Source organism: Cebus imitator, unplaced genomic scaffold (assembly GCF_001604975.1).
Source record: "Cebus imitator isolate Cc_AM_T3 unplaced genomic scaffold, Cebus_imitator-1.0 Scaffold31, whole genome shotgun sequence".
Classification (NCBI taxonomy): Eukaryota; Metazoa; Chordata; class Mammalia; order Primates; family Cebidae; genus Cebus; species Cebus imitator.
Genome location: NW_016107346.1, coordinates 5,426 through 24,121, shown reverse-complemented (window position 1 = coordinate 24,121; position 18,696 = coordinate 5,426). Strand labels below are relative to the sequence as shown.

The 18,696-nt window shown below is 42.2% G+C and overlaps 1 pseudogene; it reads left to right on the top strand.

Annotated features, from left to right (window-relative positions):
* Positions 1-13,026: 13,026 nt before the first annotated feature.
* LOC119470439 lies at positions 13,027-16,203 on the top strand (annotated as a pseudogene).
* The last annotated feature ends 2,493 nt before the right edge of the window (positions 16,204-18,696 follow it).

Below are 18,696 nucleotides of genomic sequence, written 5' to 3'. Positions count from 1 at the left end.
TGGGTTCAAGCGATTCTCCTGCTTCAGCCTCCTGAGTAGCTGGAACCACAGGCGTGTACCACCACGCCTGGCTGATTTTTGTATTTTTAGTAGAGACACGGTTTTGCCATGTTGGGCAGGCTAGTCATGAACTCCTAGCTTCAGGAAATCTGCCCACCTTGGCCACCCAAAGTGCTGGGATGACAGGTGGGAGCCCCCACACACAGCCTAACTCATTTTCTAAAGTGAGCAGTACCCACGGAAGGAACGTGTCTAGCTCAGCCTTCTCCCAAGCTCACAGGACATGGAATTAGGTGCCAACAGACCCTTCAGAGAAACTCCTTTCCCTGTCCTGTGTGACCAGGAGGAAAGGAGGCTTAGTGGTCTGGTATTTCTGGGTGTGCAGCCTCTTTGTTTCTTCCTTATCTTTCTTGCCCATATCACATATCAGGTCCCTTGGATCAGGGACAGAACTAGGTTGTACTCCTCTGGGTGGCGGTTTACTACACTTTAGGGCCAGGTAACTGGTTTAGTGAGTTCCAAGTTCACAGACGGAGAGGAATTGATCAGGATGGGTCATACCCAGAGTCTCCCCCATGCCAGATTGAAGTTTTAGGTGATGAGATTTAGAGCAGATTTTGGACTCCCGAGTTGATGTTATAATGAGATGAGGCCTTGGGGCAGTGTGGATATATTTTGTATTTAGGATGAACACACATCGTCAGGGTCTAGAGGGCTGACTAGGTAGGCAGACTGTCCATCCCCACACAACGATATCCATGCCCTAATCCCAAGAACCTCTGAATACATCACCTTATGTAGCAAAAGGTACTTTGCAGGTGGGATTAGCAAGGGGTTTGAGATGGGGAGATTGGCCTGGATACCGAGGTGAGCCCAATCTATCCACACACGTTCTTAAAAGCACAGGACTTTCTCGGGCTTAAACAGGAACGATGAGAAGAAATGTGAGGTCCAAGAAGTCACCACACCACACAGGGAGGAACCATGTGTCTCGTTCACCTCGTGTATCCCCAGAACCTGGAACCCAGCAGGTGTTTGGCCACAGTAAGGCCAATAAAGTGAACTTTTGAGGTTTCTTTTTGTTTTTGAGACGGAGTTTTGCTCTTGTTGCCCAAGCTGTAGTGCAATGGTGCGGTCTTGGCTCACTGCAACCTCTGCCTCCTGGGCTCAAGCAGTTCCCCTGTCAGCCTCTCGAGTAGCATGTGCCACCATGCCCGGATTTTTTGTATTTTTAGTGGAAATGGGGTTTCACCATGTTAGCCAGGCTGGTCTTGAACTCCTGACCTCAGCTGATCCACCCGCCTCAGCCTCCCAAAGTGCTGCGATTACAGGCATGAGCCACCAAAGTGAACTTTGAAGCACTGGATTCCAGCTAGCAGCCATGTGGGTGAATTATTCAACCTCTCTGACCCCATGTCATCCCGTTTCTATGGATATCAGAAGTAAGGGCAGTGAAATAAACCACCCAAGGTCATCCAATGAATGAACAGTGGGGCCGACCCCACTGCAAGCCCTTCAGAACCCATCTGGTTCCCAAATCCAGCAGCCCACCACCCCCACCTCAGCCTGGCCATAATGGGCAGGTCTCCTGGGTAAACAGGAGTGAAACTTCTCATGGCCCCATTTCATTCCTTTGCTTCATTCTGTGCCTTTGTTATCTGGTGAGTGGTTGTCATCCCATTTCCCGAGCACAGACCACTAGGCTGGACAGAGCCCCTGGACAAAGGACTTCATCTCCATGGCTGCAGTTTTCACAGCTGTGAAAGGGAACAGGGGAAACAGACCTCCCAGGGGTACTGGGACAGTAAAATAAAGCAACTCATGAGACGGCTTCTAGCACAGTCCCTGGCACTTAATTCTTTGTTGAACTTTCATTCTTTTTGTTTTGTTTTGTTTTGTTTTTTGAGACAGAGCCTTGCTCTGTCGCACAGGCTGGAGTGCAGTGGCACAGTCTCAGCTCATTGCAAACTCTGTCTCCTGGGTTCAAGCGATCCTTCTGTGTCAGCCTCCCGAGTAGCTGATATTACAGGCAACTCCACCACACCACCCCGCCACGTCTGGCTAATTTCTGCATTTTTAGTAGAGACGGGGTTTCGCCCTGTTGGCCAGGCTGGGTCTTGAACTCCTGACCCCAGGTGATCTGCCCGCCTCAGCCTCCTAAAGTGCTGGGGTTACAGGTGTGAGCCACTGAGCCCAGCTGCATTTGCATTCTTTATCAAGAGTCAAACTCAAAGGCCTCTCATTTCAGGTTCTGCCCAAACCACATGAATCATTTTTTGGATTCAGTTGTCTAGCTCCTTTTCCTCCTCACTTTTATGTCTTTACCAAGTCTCCCCTCTGTACTTAAAGAGCACTCCCCAACAGTCTAGCCATCACCCTCAGGCTCACTATAAACTATACAGGGGGCCCAATTCAAAAGGCCCTCCTAAGCAGGGGGCTCCTTTCATTTGACAACTGCTGCAGGCCAAAAGTGTAAGTTCAAGACACTGTGCCTTTGCTTGTATATTTCCACTGTCTTCCAGCCTAAAACCCAGCCAGCCCTAACATTGACTGACTGCCCATGTATGTTATGTAAGACCCCATGCTGGACAGGGATACTGAGATAAGTAAGACACAATCATACATCACTGAAAGCACCTCCAACAGAGATAGAGACAGCAACAGATGATTTCAGAACAGTGTATATGCCTGTCTACAGACACCCGCTCTCAGGAGGGGAAACTTAATTCAGTTCCCAGGAAACTACCAGGTACCACCCTTCAAAGGAAGAATGATCTCCACTTTACAGACTGACTTTCAAGGCCAAAGTCAGACAGGAACCAGCAGGACCAGGACCAGACCCCAGGTTTGGCTAACATCACTATTTCCCTTATCGCAAGGAGGCAGAGGCCCCTTGAAGATGTCCTTTTGCATGAGCACTGAAGTATCTGCTAAATGTAGGTTATTATGACTGAAAATGCATTTTTCCCCTTGTTCTTGCAGCTGCTCTGTAAGTTTGGGCTGTAGCCTGATGTTCATCTACACCAGCCCTAGCCAACTGCTGGCCAACAGATCACAGGGTTGTGACCCTTGGAATTGGAAGGCATTCTACACAGAGTCTCTTCCAGGTGCTTTTTCTCATCAACCATTAAACCACAAACAGGCCAAATGAAAAAGCACTCAGTTCCTTCACACAATCATTCCTTCCCCCTTCCGCTTTGCCTGATGCAGAAGAATCTCAGTCAAACTTGAACATTACAAGAATATGCAACAGAAAGAATTAGAGAACTCAGCGATCCAAAAGCTGTTAAATGAGGGTTTTCTGCATTTTTGGGGTAATGTAAAGCAGTTCCAAGAAAAGTGAAGTCACAGCCTCTGCAGCTTATTTTCAGTTCTTAGAAAAAAGCCAGTGTCTTTTCTAAGGGGAAGTGGCTCTGCCCCAGCACACAGACCCCATTGTCTGGCATGGGGTGTTTGCTGATAAACCAGCTTGGATTTGGCACCAGAAACCCAAAGCCTCTGACATATGTTTTCATTTGGTGATATCAAGGAGGAAACACAAGCTGAAAGTTATTAACATTCAGAGAAAGCACACAGCTCAGCTAACATGCTGGGGTGACACCCTTCCAGCACCAAGCTACCAAGCAGTCTTGAGGCGACTGTCAGGAAAAACACAGTGGCCTCCTTTTCCTACCCCACCCCTCGCGCATTCCTGAGATGTGTTATCGCTCAGGCCACCATGTCAGCCCAACCAACATTTTTCAATGGACACTATTTACCAGAAGTTGCGGGAGGACAAACGGGGCAGGATAAGATACAGGTGGTTTTCGGCAGCTTGGGTCTGTTTTCTGGCATACAAGCAGGTTTTGCCACAGTAGGACAGACTTCAGCTTAAGATCTCAGGAGTCTACTACACATCCAACTCCGGGGCTACTACCGGGTGCCCTATGATAATTTTGTGAATAAGGTTTGCCTTTTTTTTTTTTTGAGAGACACTGTGATAGAAAAAATAATCCCATTTTCTGTGGAGAATTTTCAGCTGCCTGCAGAAATTTCATAAGGAAAGAGGAGGCAAATGGTAATCACCAAGAAAATGGTGAAAATGTGTCCCAGAGACCTTCACAGCAGCCCCTCCCATCACAGGTTCCAAGGCCTAGGAGGAAAAATCTATGCACCCACAGGCTCAAGACCTTGTGGAAGCTGACAAGGTTTAGGGCTTGCATGCTCTAAAGTCATGGTCTGAGCTGTTTCTTGGCCCATTTTAGCCATGGCTAGAGCAGCTGGAAAGTAGGGCACCAAGTGCCTAGGCTGCACACAGCAGTAAGACCATGCAGCCTATGCATGGAGGAAACCATTTTTTCCTCCAGGTTTTCTACCTCTAGGTGGAGGTTCTCAAATCTCACTGGTTTATTTATTTCATGTGTTAAAGATATACAATGTTATTGAGACAAGTGCTAACTCCAGTGTGTATAAGCATCCAGGATCTTAATATTCTTTACCCCCAAGAAAGAATTATTGTTATGGATTTTCTGTGAATCATATTTGCCTAAGAAAATATTTATGAGTCCCTAACAATCAATTCTTTTGAAAGTTTTTAACTTTGAATATATTTTATCATAACGTACTTAACATTTTGAGATATGTGGCTTTTGATCTGGATTATGTTTTTGAGATTTATCCTGGTATGATATAGTACATATTCAATTTTTACTGGTCATGTATGTGTATACACACACATAAATATGCATTATATAACTGTGTAGTGTAAATTTATTACAATTTACACATTCACTTTTGGGTGAACAGTGTTTACATGTTTTTATTATGACAAACAATGTTGCATTGACATTGTTTTTTATGTCCTATTTTGCATACATATGGAAAGTTTCTGAGAGTTCCACTGTGCAACATTTGATCCATGGTTTAGAAGCATCAGTATCACCAAGGATCTTATAAATACAGAATTTCACCCCACCTCAAGGATACTGAATTTTAATCTGAATTTTTATAAGATCTTTAGGTAAGTTTTATGCACATTAGAACATTGAGCAACACTGCTTTGGAATATAAAACTTAGGAATGGCGCTTGCCACAGTGCTTCTTGATACAAATTTAACATGAATTATATGTAATTAAAAAAATTCTTATAGCTACATTAAACAGTTAAAAATGGTAAAATTAATGTTAGTAATAAATTTTACTTCATATCATATATCAAAAAGTTTTCCATTTCAATGTGTAATGAAGAGTGATTGTCAACCAGTTTCCATTTTGCTTATAAGTATGTTTTCTGATCGTAATGGAATTAAACTATAAATATTTACAAAAAGATAATTAGAAAATCCTCATTTGTTATGAATTTGGGAAATAATCTAAATAACCTATTTATTAAAAGAATTTACAGCAGATACTAGAAAATACTTTGAACTAAATAATAAACTGTATGTTAAATTTGAGGCATGTAGTTACTGCTGTACTTGGAATTTATAGCCTTAAATCTCTATATTAGAAAAATAAAAATGATTGAAGCGTAGTAATAAAAGCATCCATTACAATAATTTAATAAAACAATTACAAAGGTTTTAATTTTAGTGTGGTCAAAAATTCAACCTTTTCCTTCATCGTTATAGCTTTCAGTGCTTAAGAAATCTATCCTTAACCTCTTAAATCCTGAAGGCATACCCTTACATAACTTATAGTTAAGCTTCATGGTTTTGCCTTTTACATCATTTGATATTCTTTTTTATTTTTTATTTTTTGAGATGGTGTCTTGCTTTTTCACCCAGGCCCGAGTGCAGCGGCACAGTCTTAGCTCACTGCAGCCTTGACCTCTGGAGATCAAGTGATCCTCTCACTTCAGTCTCCCCAGTAGCTGAACTACAGGCCCATGTCACCACACCTGGCTAATTTTTGAATTTTTTGTAGAGATGTGGTTTTGCCATGTTGCCCAGGCTGATTTTCTAACGTTAATTCAACTTTTTATTCCTGAAATGAAACCATTCTGGTGATATTTATTCAATTTGCTAAAGTTTGTCTGGAACTTTTGAACATTTATTCAGAAGTAAGATAATAATCTATATGTTTTTTTCTTTATATTATCCTTGTTGGAATTTTGTTGTTGAAGTTATGCTAGCTTCAAAAAAATGAGTTGGGAAATGTATCCTCTTTTTCAATTTTTTAGAAAAGATTACATAAGATAAAGTTTATTTATTACATAAATGTTTGGCAGATCTTTCCAGTGAAGTCATTTAGATCTAGAATTTTTGTTATAAGAACATTTTTTAAATTACTGATTCAGTTTTTTTAATAATTTTGATAGTGCTCAGGTTTCTTATTTCTTGTTATTTGCTTTTGATAAGTTACATTTTTCCAGATAGTTTTTTACTTTTTCTAAACTTTATATTTTATATTGGCAAAAGCTATTCAGGATATCCAATTTTAATCATTTTAATGTCTGCAAGATTTATAGTAATGTCCCTTTTGCACACCTGTGATTGTATCTCTCCCTCTCTTTCTCTTTCTTATTATTTTATTTCCTCTCTTTTCATTTTCACCAGAGGATTATATATTTTCAAAGAAACCATTTTTGTTTTGTTGATCCTCTATATTTTATGCTTGCTTTTTGTTTCATTTGTGTTATCTTGTATGTATTATTTTCTTTCCTCTACTATTTACTGCTTAATTTTACATTTTGTTTATGTTTCTCATCATATATAATTTTATCCTCATTGCAGTTACCTTTATAAATCCTTAAAGACAACTTTACAAATCTCAAGGAGTTGTGGTTTTAGGCTCTTGCCTTAAAGTCCTTTCCCACCTCAAAGACATATAGATATTCCCTTATTTTTTTCTTCTTATCGTTTCATTAAATTTTAGATTTAAGAATGGTCTGTTTGGAATTTATTTCTGTGTTCAGTCAAATATAATAATTTTAAAATGTTTATTCATAAAAATACAGTTGTCTCTATCTAGTTGACTAGCTCACTTTTTTCACTGATCCCCAAATTCCCATGCATATGTGGGTTTTCCAATCCATCAGATTTTAGTGAGCAGATTCACTTAAGTTTTCTCTGTAAGTTTACATTATATTTTTTCTTCTCAATTATTATTTATTCACGGCTTTTTGTTTCATTACTTAAGCCATAATCTCCAGTACATCATTGAATAGATACAATGAAAGTAGGTATCCTGTTGTTGCTGATTCTAAAGGACATTCTTGCAAAGTTGAATTAAAAATATTTTGTTATAGGATTTTTGGTAGATAGGCATCAGGCTAAGAACATTTCCTTCTATTCCTTGTCTAACCCTTAGTGAAAATGGGTAAGTAGGAGTAATCAATACGGAGTGAGAAAGATACAGGAACATGGCTCCTGAGTCAAGATCACAGACTGTGTGATCAGAGAAACCTGTGTCCCAGTCCAGGCTCTGCAAATTGCTAGTATTTTTTATTTTATCTCTACCAGCTTCAATTTCTTTATCTATAAAATGGACATTATCTTACCTAATCACGGAGTTGTCAGAATTAAAATTATATAAAGCACATAGAATACTGTATGGCTTACCAACACTAATTATTTATTCATCTTACTTCTTGTAGCTCCACCCTCTCTCCCTCCGGTAATAGGCCCCTTGGAAAGGGCCTTGATTGGACAGACTGTGAATTTTAGCTGCATATCCTATGGCTTCTATCCCAGAAATATCACCCTGAAGTGGTTCAAAAATGAGAAGAAACTCTCATCCCTCCAGACCCATGTGATTCGGTTAAAGAACAGCAATGCCTACAAAATTGTCAGTACCACGGAGGTAGTCCTAGCTCTAGACGACCTAAACTCTCATATTACATGCAGTGTGTGCCACCGAAGTTTGTATTATCCTCTTCGTGGGAAGGCTGATTTGTCTGAGACCATAATAGGTAGGTAACATCGCATGTGCAAGGCTTTCACATGTCTTTGGAGCATAGTTCTTCACAAATTTGCTCCAGGGAATAGGCTTAAATAATAACAGGTCATTCCAGCTACTGAGTATCTACTGTGTGCTAGGGACAGCCACATGCTAGGTAGGTGCTAAGTACATGGCCACAAAGCAATAAGCAGATGGATCTGATTGTTTCATGAAGTCTGAGCATGTGTTCCGTGCTATCTCAGTTCCACCCAAGGTGTCCATTCTTCAACACCCTGCCTCAAATAACAAGATGAATGTCACCTGCCAGGCAGAGAAGTTCTATCCCCAGGACATGGAACTGACCTGGCTGAAGGATGGAAGTGTCTCCCAGAGAAATGAGACCCTGACCCCACCAAGGGCAAAGAAGGACTGTACAGCATGCAGAGCTCCATCCTGGTGAAAAACACTGGCCATAAGGGGGACACTATCCTCACCTGCCAGTTGGAACAAGATGGATGGCAGAAGATCACTGCAGAAATGACATCTTGGGGCTCTGCTCACCTGAATAGTTCTCAGATGTAGCCAATAGCAAGGCCTCCATGACCTAAGGGGGTTCCTTCATCTTTCCATAAAACGTTCTTTGTCAGATTTATAAAAGTTTAAATTATGAAAGCAAAGCCCACTTTCTTTCTCATTCTCTTGCTGACTCACACACTCTCACTCTCTCCTTCTTGCACACACACAAAAATCCAAAATGGTATAGGTATTTATCAAAAACTAAATATCTATTAGGAATCAAGTACATCCAATGCAACTCCCTAGAAAGATAGCATTTATGATGTGCTGCATTTTCTTTTAAGGTCTCATCTATTTACAAACAGGATTTCAGGTACTAGAATTTTAAGGTACAAGGTCATAGGAAGACTAGATAACATCTGAAACTCCTGCCAAGCCAAGGAGTCTATGTTTCCTTGAATTACCTTAATGGTTTCTTGCCAGGAGATTTTTTAGTGTTTTCTTTATTTCCTGATTGAACCCAGATCCTTCCTGGTGCTGAGCAGAACAGCCTTGAAATTCTCCCAATAGGAACACATCTGCATTCCACTTACTCCCAGTATAGACACACCCTTCTGTGCCCTGATGTGGTGGTGTTCACCTAGTGTCCAGGCTCTGGGCATCCCGGGTGTATGGATCTCCTGCCCTTTCTTGATTCAGAGGGCAGCAAGGAGGAGCATGGTGTTTGACAAACATGAGTTTGATTCTCACTACCTTGTAACCCTGGAAAGTTCCTAAAATCTCTGAGGCTTGATTTTCTCGGCAACATAAAAATAATAATACCCATCTCATAGGACTATGCTGAGAGCTAACAAGGTAATACAAGGTAGTTAAATGGTTGGAGCTGCCTCCTTTTTCCTAGATAATGCCCAGCCCAGCAGTGTGAGATGCAGGTGTGCTCACCAGGGCTCCTGACTCAGGTATCTGTGCTGGCAAGGCTCAGTGCAACGGGAACCATTGTCTAAGATGGGCCCTGGGAGCCTCAGAGGGGAAAGTGAAGGCCCTGGAGGATGGACTCCGTTATGCCCTCTGATGACACTTGTTGCTTACCCTTCCTTTTGTGACCCTCCTCCTAGGCCACAAGGTGTTGTTGGTGATAGAGTCTCCATCCTCCATTCTGTAGGAAGACAGCCTAACTGTAAATTGAGGGGAGGTTCAAGGAGGCAGCACAAGGTGGTGGCCACAGCCTGGTCTGGGAGCAGGCTAAGGTTAGGAAAGAAGTAATTCCAAGAAGGGCCCACAAGGATGCATGGTGCCTAGATTCATCTGGAGGCAAGAGAGGGGCACATTACTCTTACTTACCCAGGAATTTCCTGGAATACACTGAGAGGCTCCATCTTGGATGTGGTCATGGGGGAAGAGGGGCTTGATCAAGTGTTTGCAAAAGAGGTCTTCAGGAAAAGAGAAAGGATTAGAGGACCCAGGCAGGAGGCAACTCTCATCTTACAGGGCTGGATATCACCTCTTTGTCCCCCAGCAACATCCATTCAAGGGAGCATCCAGCATTAAGGGTAGAAGCCAGTGCTGACCAAATGGGGATCAAGGATGAGGTAGCTGTGAGGCTACTACTGCGGCTTAGTTAATCGGTGTCAGACTCCTAGAGTTTCCACTGATGGGGGAGCCCCAAAAAGGGGAAAAAAGTAAGGGCAACTGTGGGATCCCAGAAGAGACAGGGATCCTGTGGCATTAATGCTTCTGGGGAGAGCCAGATCAGAGGCCAAACACCTGGGGGTCACTGGGAACACTTACCATGAACCCACTGCCCATTCCCTCTTGGTGCAAAATACCTGTTGAGCATTCTCAATGGGAAACAGAGCTGAGCCAACCTCTGTTCTCATTGAGGTGTGTGCTCTAGCAAGTAAGGCAGACAACCAACATAAACATCTGATTACGAATTCTTACAAGGTACTAACGGCACTCTCAGTTTATCTACAACGAGGAGGAGAAGGGAGTATTTATCTGCAGTTCAGGGAAAAAAGAGCAGCATCTTGGGAGTGAAAGGGCTGGCAGCTGAGGCTGGATCAGTCAGGAACAAGAGAAAAATCTTTTATTTTCCCTCAGAACAGTGGGAAGCCAGTACCAGTGAGAAGCATGGTCCTATTTATCTAAATTTCTAAAAGAACACTCTGGCTACAGTGTAAGGAAAAGACTGAAATAGAGAAAGAGTAAGGGGGACAAATTGGTAGCCTGTCCAAGCCAGAGATGATAGTGGAGAGAGAGATGCAGGATGATTTAAGATCACTATGCACGGAAGGTTTTTGTCCCCTCCAAATTCATGTGTGGGCATTAGGAGAAAGCCTATTGGGAGATGATTCGGTCATCAGGGTAGAGTCATGAATGGGATTAGCGTCCTTATAAAAGAAGCCCCAGAGAGCACTCATGCCCCATCCACCATGTGAGAACAGAGTGAGAAGCTGTCTATGAACCGGAAGTGGGCCCTCACCAAACACCAAATCTACAGCTTCTGGATCTTAGACTTGCCAGGCTTCAGATACGTGAGACATAAATTTCCGTTGCTTATAGGCCACCCAGTCTATGGTATTCTAGTTATAGCAGTCCAAAAGACAAAAATGTATTTAGATGAAAAGATATGGGGGGATGGGAGGAGTTATCAAAATCAAACATGACACCAAGGTTTTCTAGCTTAACTAACTGGGAGGATGGGGGCATCATGCACTAAGATGAGAACACAGAAAAAAAGAGCTGATGGGAGGTGAGTGATGAGCACGCTCCGTAGATGCTTAGCAGGCAGCAGGACATAGGCATGTGAACAGCTTGCCCACCGCCCGGCAAATACCACCTAAGTCCAAGAATCTGATCCGCTCTTCCTTCTATTCCCGAAGCCTGCCTTTTAATCTCTATATTCAGTGATTCTCGCCAATGAGGAACAGCAAATCCAGTGAAGGAGGCAGAATCTAATCAGTGGGGGTAGGGAAAATGTTGCCAAGGGGGTGCTGTCTAATTACTATTGCTGCATAGCAAAACGCCCTAAAACATAAAGACAAAAAGCAACCATTTTATTATGATCAGTGACACTATGGATAAGGAATTCAGAGAGGATACAAGAATGACTTTCTCTGTTCTATGTTGCCTGGGGTTTCAAACTCACCTGGGGATGACTCAACTACTGGGTCATCTGAAAGCTTCTTCTTTTACGTGTCTGGTGATTGATACTGGATATTGGCTGCATCTTAGCTGGGATGTCAGCTAGAACTCTTACATGTGTCCCTGCAATGTGATTTCTTCATGCATGCTAGTTGGGCTTCCTCATAGCATGGTGGCAAGGTTCCAAAAACAAGCATCCCAAGACAGCCAGGTAGAAGTACAGGAAATTATTATAGTCTAGTCTCAGAAGTCACATCACCTAGCTTCTGTTGTAGTTACAGGCCTGCCCAAACTCATGGGGAGGGAATGTATGCCTACGTCTCCACGGAAGGAGGGTCAAAGAGCATGAGAAAAGAAGGACCTTGTTACAATCAGCTCTGGAAAATAGAATCTGTCATCAGTGAAAAGGGGAATTAGAGTTAGAACAGTGAGTGCTAAAGGGAACACTGGCCAGTTCCTTGCTAAGGAATTCCCTCTTGGAAAAAATGTTTAACAAGCTAGAATCAGGTGTCAAGAGGAACACTTGTCATGCTACAGGGCAATCAAATCCCATCGCTGACTGGCCCCTTTTATTCTGCCCCTTCTCATCACCAACATCCAGTCAGCCACTGGTAAGGAGGCAGGGGTTGGGAGCAGCAGGGAAACTGAATCATGGAAGGCAGTGGGCCCACAGAAGCGATGAGCTCATGGCTAGCGCCTCTGGGTGTGATTTTATGTGCAGGTGTCTGCTGCTCAGAAGGAAGAAAGGAGATGCATTCTTGGTGTGAGCATTTCTCCAGCTCCTCTACTCCCTTCTCCCAAGAGGTAGCCCCAGACTGGGGACAGAAAAAAGAGACACCCCTCCTCCTCCCAGCTGTGTTTCTGCATGTCACTGTTCCTGCAGGATGAGCACCCTAAGGCCCTGCACTCTGCCCCTCAACACATACAGATTTCTTCCCCTTTCCTCTAAAACAGAAATTATCCTTCTCCTCCCAGGATCTAACTCCTTACTCACTCAAAGCCACTTCCTCTGTACGTGTATTTCGAAGATCCATGGCCTCCCATCAGACGTGGCTTCAGGCTCATTTTTACAACTGACATCTCTGGAATGGGGAAAACAGGGACCCACATCTGTGAAGCCCCATCCCTGGGAGCCCTCCTCCCGACTGGCTGCACAGCTCATCTGAGCCCAGGTTTTGGACTATCACTGGAGGCTGGACATACCCTTCTCTATGGCAGACCCTGTTCCTGGGTTCCTGGATGAGGCAGGGTCACACCTGACACAAAATGAGGGGCCCAAAGGACAGAGCCTAGGCATTAAGGGTGTCTGCCAGGGCCCCTCCCAGCACCTTGGGACCCTTATATCAGTAAGTTCTTAGCTTGTGTCTGATTTCTGTTTCACAGTCTAGAAACTGGAACTGCCATAATCCCACATCCCTTTCCTCCCATCATAGTCATTTCCTCTTATGTCATGGGAGATACAGTTTTGCCTGTCTCAGCATAGCAGAGTCCAGGGCCTTCCCAGAACAGACCTTCAGACAGAGCAGGCTCCAGGGCCCAGCACGATGCCCATCCCTGCCTCTCAGCCCTGCCTGCCCCCTCATCCCTACTGTTGCCTCTGGCTGCTGCGACTCACAAGTGAATGCCCCCACTCTCAGGTACCGTGGTGCAGGGATGCTCTCCTGAGTTTGACAGCAGTACCATTTCACCACCTGCAGTGGGGTGGATGAATCTCTGTTGTTCTAGGGCCTCTTTCTTTGTTGCCCTTTCCTCTTTAAGACACTTTCCTAAATAGTTTGATTTATAACTAGTGTCTCCCAAACAAAATCCCTCCAGAATTCTTATTGCTTGGAGGGGTTGCTTTCTCTCCTATCCAAGCATTTCCCCATGACAGGGGTACCCAGTTCCTCTCAATTTCCACACCCCTGACTTCCTGTGAAGGTTCCACAGCCCCCTAGGCCTGACCTGCCGGACCTGATGCCATCCTGAGGGAAGAAGTAGAGTTGCAGTATTTGGCTCATCGGTCGCAGGAGGGAGGCAAGGATGCTGTCATTAGGATGAATATAGATAGATGGGTAGGTAATTAATAGATTCAATAGACAGGTAGATAGACAGATGACAGATAACAACAAGCAATACACATGAAATGTAGAACTATTAGAAAAAAAGAACTGAAAGCCAAGGAAAGATGTGCGCTTTCTAGAATCACCAGGTTGTCAGGGCTGGAGCCTGGCCTACTGGACTTGTGGTTAAAAAGGGAAAGCCCATTTCACAGAAGTCCTTTTAGGAACACAGTCCTGAGTGTTTCAGGTTTCAGTCTCACAGCAAAATTGCCAGAGAAGTTTTACTTTCCATGTTGTGTAGATTACATAGGTAAGAAAATAGAGGCTCAGGGGGGTTATTTTCTCAGGGTAAAACATCAATGTCAGTCCATTTTCTGTTGCTTAGAATAGAATACATGCAACTGGATAATTTATAAAGGAAAAGAATTAATTTCTTATAGTTATAAAGGCTGAGATGTTCAAGGTCAAGGGGCCACGTTGGGTGAGAGCCTTCTTGCTGTTGAGGGCTCTCTAAATAGAGTGCGGAGACAGCACAGGGTATCACATGATGAGGGGACTGAGCATGCTAGGGCACTATGCTTGGGTCTCTCTCCCTCTTCTTATAAAGCCAGCAGTTCCCCTCCCATGATAGCCCATTAATCCATTAATTTATGAACTAATGCAGAGTCTTTATGACCCAATGACCCCTTAAAGACCCTACCTCTAAGTACTGCACATTAAGGATTGGATTCCAACATGAATTTTGGAGGGAACAAATATTTAAACTGTGGCAATCAAGTAAGCAATAGAGGAGGCATTGAAACCTGGGTCAATGGGATTCCACTAGCTCTTACTTTGACCTCTTCACTGTGCTGCTTCTATATACATTGAACTTTTAACAAAAATAGGGTTACACAAAATATGATTTATTTGCTCTTTTACTCAATGATCAATTGGGGACCATTTTCTATGTAAATGTACATGTGTCTGCAATATCATCAATACATTCCCTAATACATACATCAACATTATCATCTCAATAGCTACATAGTTTTCCATTTTGTGGATGCACCATCATCTAACTGACTGCTATTCTTGGACATGGCCTCACATCAAACTTTTCTATATTGTAAATACAGAAAACACCTTTCCTTTAAAAAAGCATCTTCACCCTTGTCTGATTGTTTCTTTTGACTAAGACCCTAGAAGAGGAATTACTAAGTCAAAGGAATGAGTTTTACTGGGAAATTGCATTTCAAAAGTGTTTTTTGGTTTCAGAAACAACTCCCCAATAAAACGTGAGTGTCTCAATATCAGTAATACATTATCTCACCACACACAGCACTGAAGCAGCAGCAACGGACGGGGCGGTTGTTGGGCAGGGTGGGTATTTTGAACATTTGTGACCAAAACAGATTTGGTTAAAGTATTTCCTCTTTACTTGTTTAAATATGGGTTTGTCACGTGTACACAGATCATAAGATCATGACTATACTGCCGTATTGCCATTTAGAAAGGTTGTGTCAATTTTTATTCCCATCGGCAGTATTGGGAGTGCCTGCCTTACCACACCCTTAGCAATGCAGAAAATTGGCAACTTTTTCACATTTGCTAAGCTAATAGTCTAAAAATTGTGTCTGCTCTTAGCTTGTAGGAAGAAGAAATGTTTATTTTATTTTATTTTTATTATACTTCAGGCTTGCTGTCAAAATAATTCAAACAGGGAAGAAATGTACAAGTACATAACAAAAGTCCACATACTCATCTGGCTCCCTGGAGACAGCTACTTTTTTTTCGTTTGCCTTCTTCAAGAGAGCTTTCTTCCACTAACATAAAATGCCAACTTGATCATACAATAAATCTATCTATTTCTTTGGTTCCAATTCTAGGCTTTCTCTTCTGTTTTACCGACCTCTCTGCTTGCCTTGGTACCAACCTGCCTCTATTATTAATGGCAGCCTGAAATGTGCTCTTTCGTATGCTGAAACCTGTGTACATTTTTTTTTTAATTTTCCAGCTAGTCTGTCATGGATGTTAGCAATTTGTTTCTGGTTTAACTATGCATTTCACTGAATTACTGGGCTGTTCAACATCTTTTCCAGATGTATCTCTTCTCTCGTGACTTCCTGACTATGTCCTTTGCAAGAGCTGTCTGTCCTGTCTCTATGTCTCTGTTGATACCCAGTTAAACAATTTGCCTACTCTAAAAGCTAATTATGGAAAGAAAGAATTAATGGGGCTTCAAATGCAATCTGAACCCAGGCACCTGGACCACAGCCTCAGCCCCAGCTGGAGCTTGGAGCTGATTTGCCCTCCTCCAGGAGTGGCAGGTGAGGAGGAGCTGCAGGTGATTCAGCCTGAGGAGTCTGTGTCAGTCACAGCAGGAGAGACGGCCACTCTGCATGGCACTGTGACCTTCCTGATCCCCGTGGGGCCCATCCAGTGGCTCAGAGGAGCTGGACCAGGCCCCGAATTAATCTACAGTTGAAAAGGAGGCCACTTCCCCTGGACAAGAACTGTTTCAGACCTCACAAAGAGAAACAACACAAACTATTTCATCCGCATCAGTAGCATCACGCCAGCAGATGCTGGCACCTACTACTATGTGAAGTTCCAGAAAGGGAGCCCTGACATGGAGATTAAGTCTGGACCAGGCATCTAGATGTTTGTGCATGGTGAGTACAGCTCCCTAGAAATCCAGCCATTGTTCTAAAACAAATTACAGTCCCTGGGAGCCTAGCCCGAGTCTCCCCTTTGTTGGCTGTTATGCCAAGATTAAGAATAGAAGATGAGGATGTTGAGAGGTCACAGTGAAGGAGAAGAGTGAAATGTAACCCCAGAGCCATCTATCAATAGACTCCTAACTCTTCAGAATCTTACAGCTTCCAAAGGCCCACAAAGCACAGTGGGTAAAAGTAGACTACAGAGCCAGATGGCCTGGGATCAACTTCTTGTTCTGCCATTTACATGCTATGTGACCTTAATTCTTCTTATTTTTTATTGATTTTTATTTATTTATTTTAGATAAGATCTCTCTCTCTCTCTCTGTTGCCCAGGCCGGAGTGCAGTGGCATAATCCCAGCTCATTGCAACCTCTGCCTCCCAGGTTCATGTGATTATGTGATTCTCGTGTCTCAGCCTCCTGAGTAGCTGGGATAATAGACATGAGCCATCGTTCCCAGCTAATTTTTTTGTTTTTTGTTTTTTGAGACGGAGTTTCACTCTTATCACCCAGGCTGGAGTGCAGTGGTGCGATCTTGGCTCACCGCAACCTTCGCCTCCTGGGTTCAAGTGATTCTCATGCCTCAGACTCCCGAGTAGCTGTAATTACAGGCAACTGCCACCACACCCAGCTAATTTTTTTGTATTTTTGTTAGAGACGGGGTTTCACCATTTGGGCCAGGCTGCTCTTGAACTCCTGATCTCAGGTGATCTGCCCGCCTTAGCCTCTCAAAGTGCTGGGATTACAGAAGTGAGCCACCACACCCAGACTTTATTTTTTTGTATATTTTTTAGTAGAGACGGGGTTTCACCATGTTGACCAGGCAGGTCTCAAACTCCTGACCTCAAGTGATGTGCTTACCTCAGCCTCCCAAATGCTAGGATTACACATGTGAGCCACCATGCCAGGCCACTTAAAGCATTTTAAAAAATAACAATAATAATTAAAAAGTTATCCTAGAATTTTTGCCCAGCAAAAATATCTTGTAATAAATAAAATATTTTATTTATTTATTTTTCCCATTTATTTTATTGCATTTTAGGTTTTGGAATATTTTATTTATTTATCTATTTTTTGAGCCAATCTTGCTTTGTCAGCCAGGCTGCAGTTAAGTACTCACTTTGGCAACACAAATACTAGGAGTGAAATGATACAAAGATTAATATGGCCTATGCACACGGATGGAATGCAAATTTGTGATGCATTCCGTATGTTTTCTCAGTTTGGCTAGGTGGAAAGCATTCTAGAGATGGGGAGTGGTGATGGCTGCACAACGTGGATGTACTCAATGTCACTGAGCTGTACGCTAAAATATGGTTAAGATGGTAGATCTTATATGTACTTTACCACGATTTTTAAAGTGAAGTTAAAAATAAAGACTTTATCAGTCATACAAAAGCCGAAAGAATTCAGCATCAACAGATCTGCACTACAAGAAATGGTAAAAAGAAGTCCTTCTGGCAGTAGTAAAATGACACCTGGATTTACACAAAGAAATTAAGAGCAAGAGAAATAGTAACAATGTGAGAAAATGCTTTTAAAAATGTATTTAAATGTACTTAAAACGTAGTCAACTGTTCAAAGCAAATACAACAATAATATATTTGGCAGATTATAACATACATGGAAGTAAAATGTATGAGAAAAATAGCACAAATATCAGGAAGAGAGAAATAGAAACATATTACTGTAAGAATTTTATGCTATATGTAAAGTGATATATTATCACTTATGTTGAACAATGATGAGTTAATAATGTATGCCATAAATCCTAAAACAACCAGTAAAATAACACAACAAAGAGTAATAGTTAACAAACTGGCAAAAGAGAGAAATCAGAAACTTAAAAACCAATCCAAAATAAGACAGAAAATGAGGTACACTGGAATAAAGAAGATATGAGGCTAGTGGCAAGATCATAGATTTAGACCTAGTCATATAAATAATCATATTAAATGTAAATGGTTTAAACACCCTAATTAAAGTAAAGTTATATTCACATTAGATTTTTTAAAGTAGGACCCACTATTTGCTGCCTGCAGAAAATCCTCTTCAAAAATAAAGACACAAATAGATTAAAAATAAAAGGACAGAAAAATATATGCAACATTAACCATAATTTTGTTAAATATGGAATCCCTATGTTACATCAAAGTATATTTAGAACAAAGAAATTGTGAGAATATAGAATACTATCCTTGACATTCTAGAGTGTAAGTACATCAAAGAATAACTACCGTGTTCTTGAAAACATATATTGTTATGGGTATTTTGACATCTGAACTTTCCACTGTTGTAGAAATGTGTCTTTGTAGGAATCTTTAGGCTTTTTCCTCAATTGTAAATATCTTATAATTGAGGGTCGTGACCAGCAAGGAATGTGCCTTGTTAGTCCCAAGACAAAGTTGAACTTAAAGTAGCATTAGTCTGGCT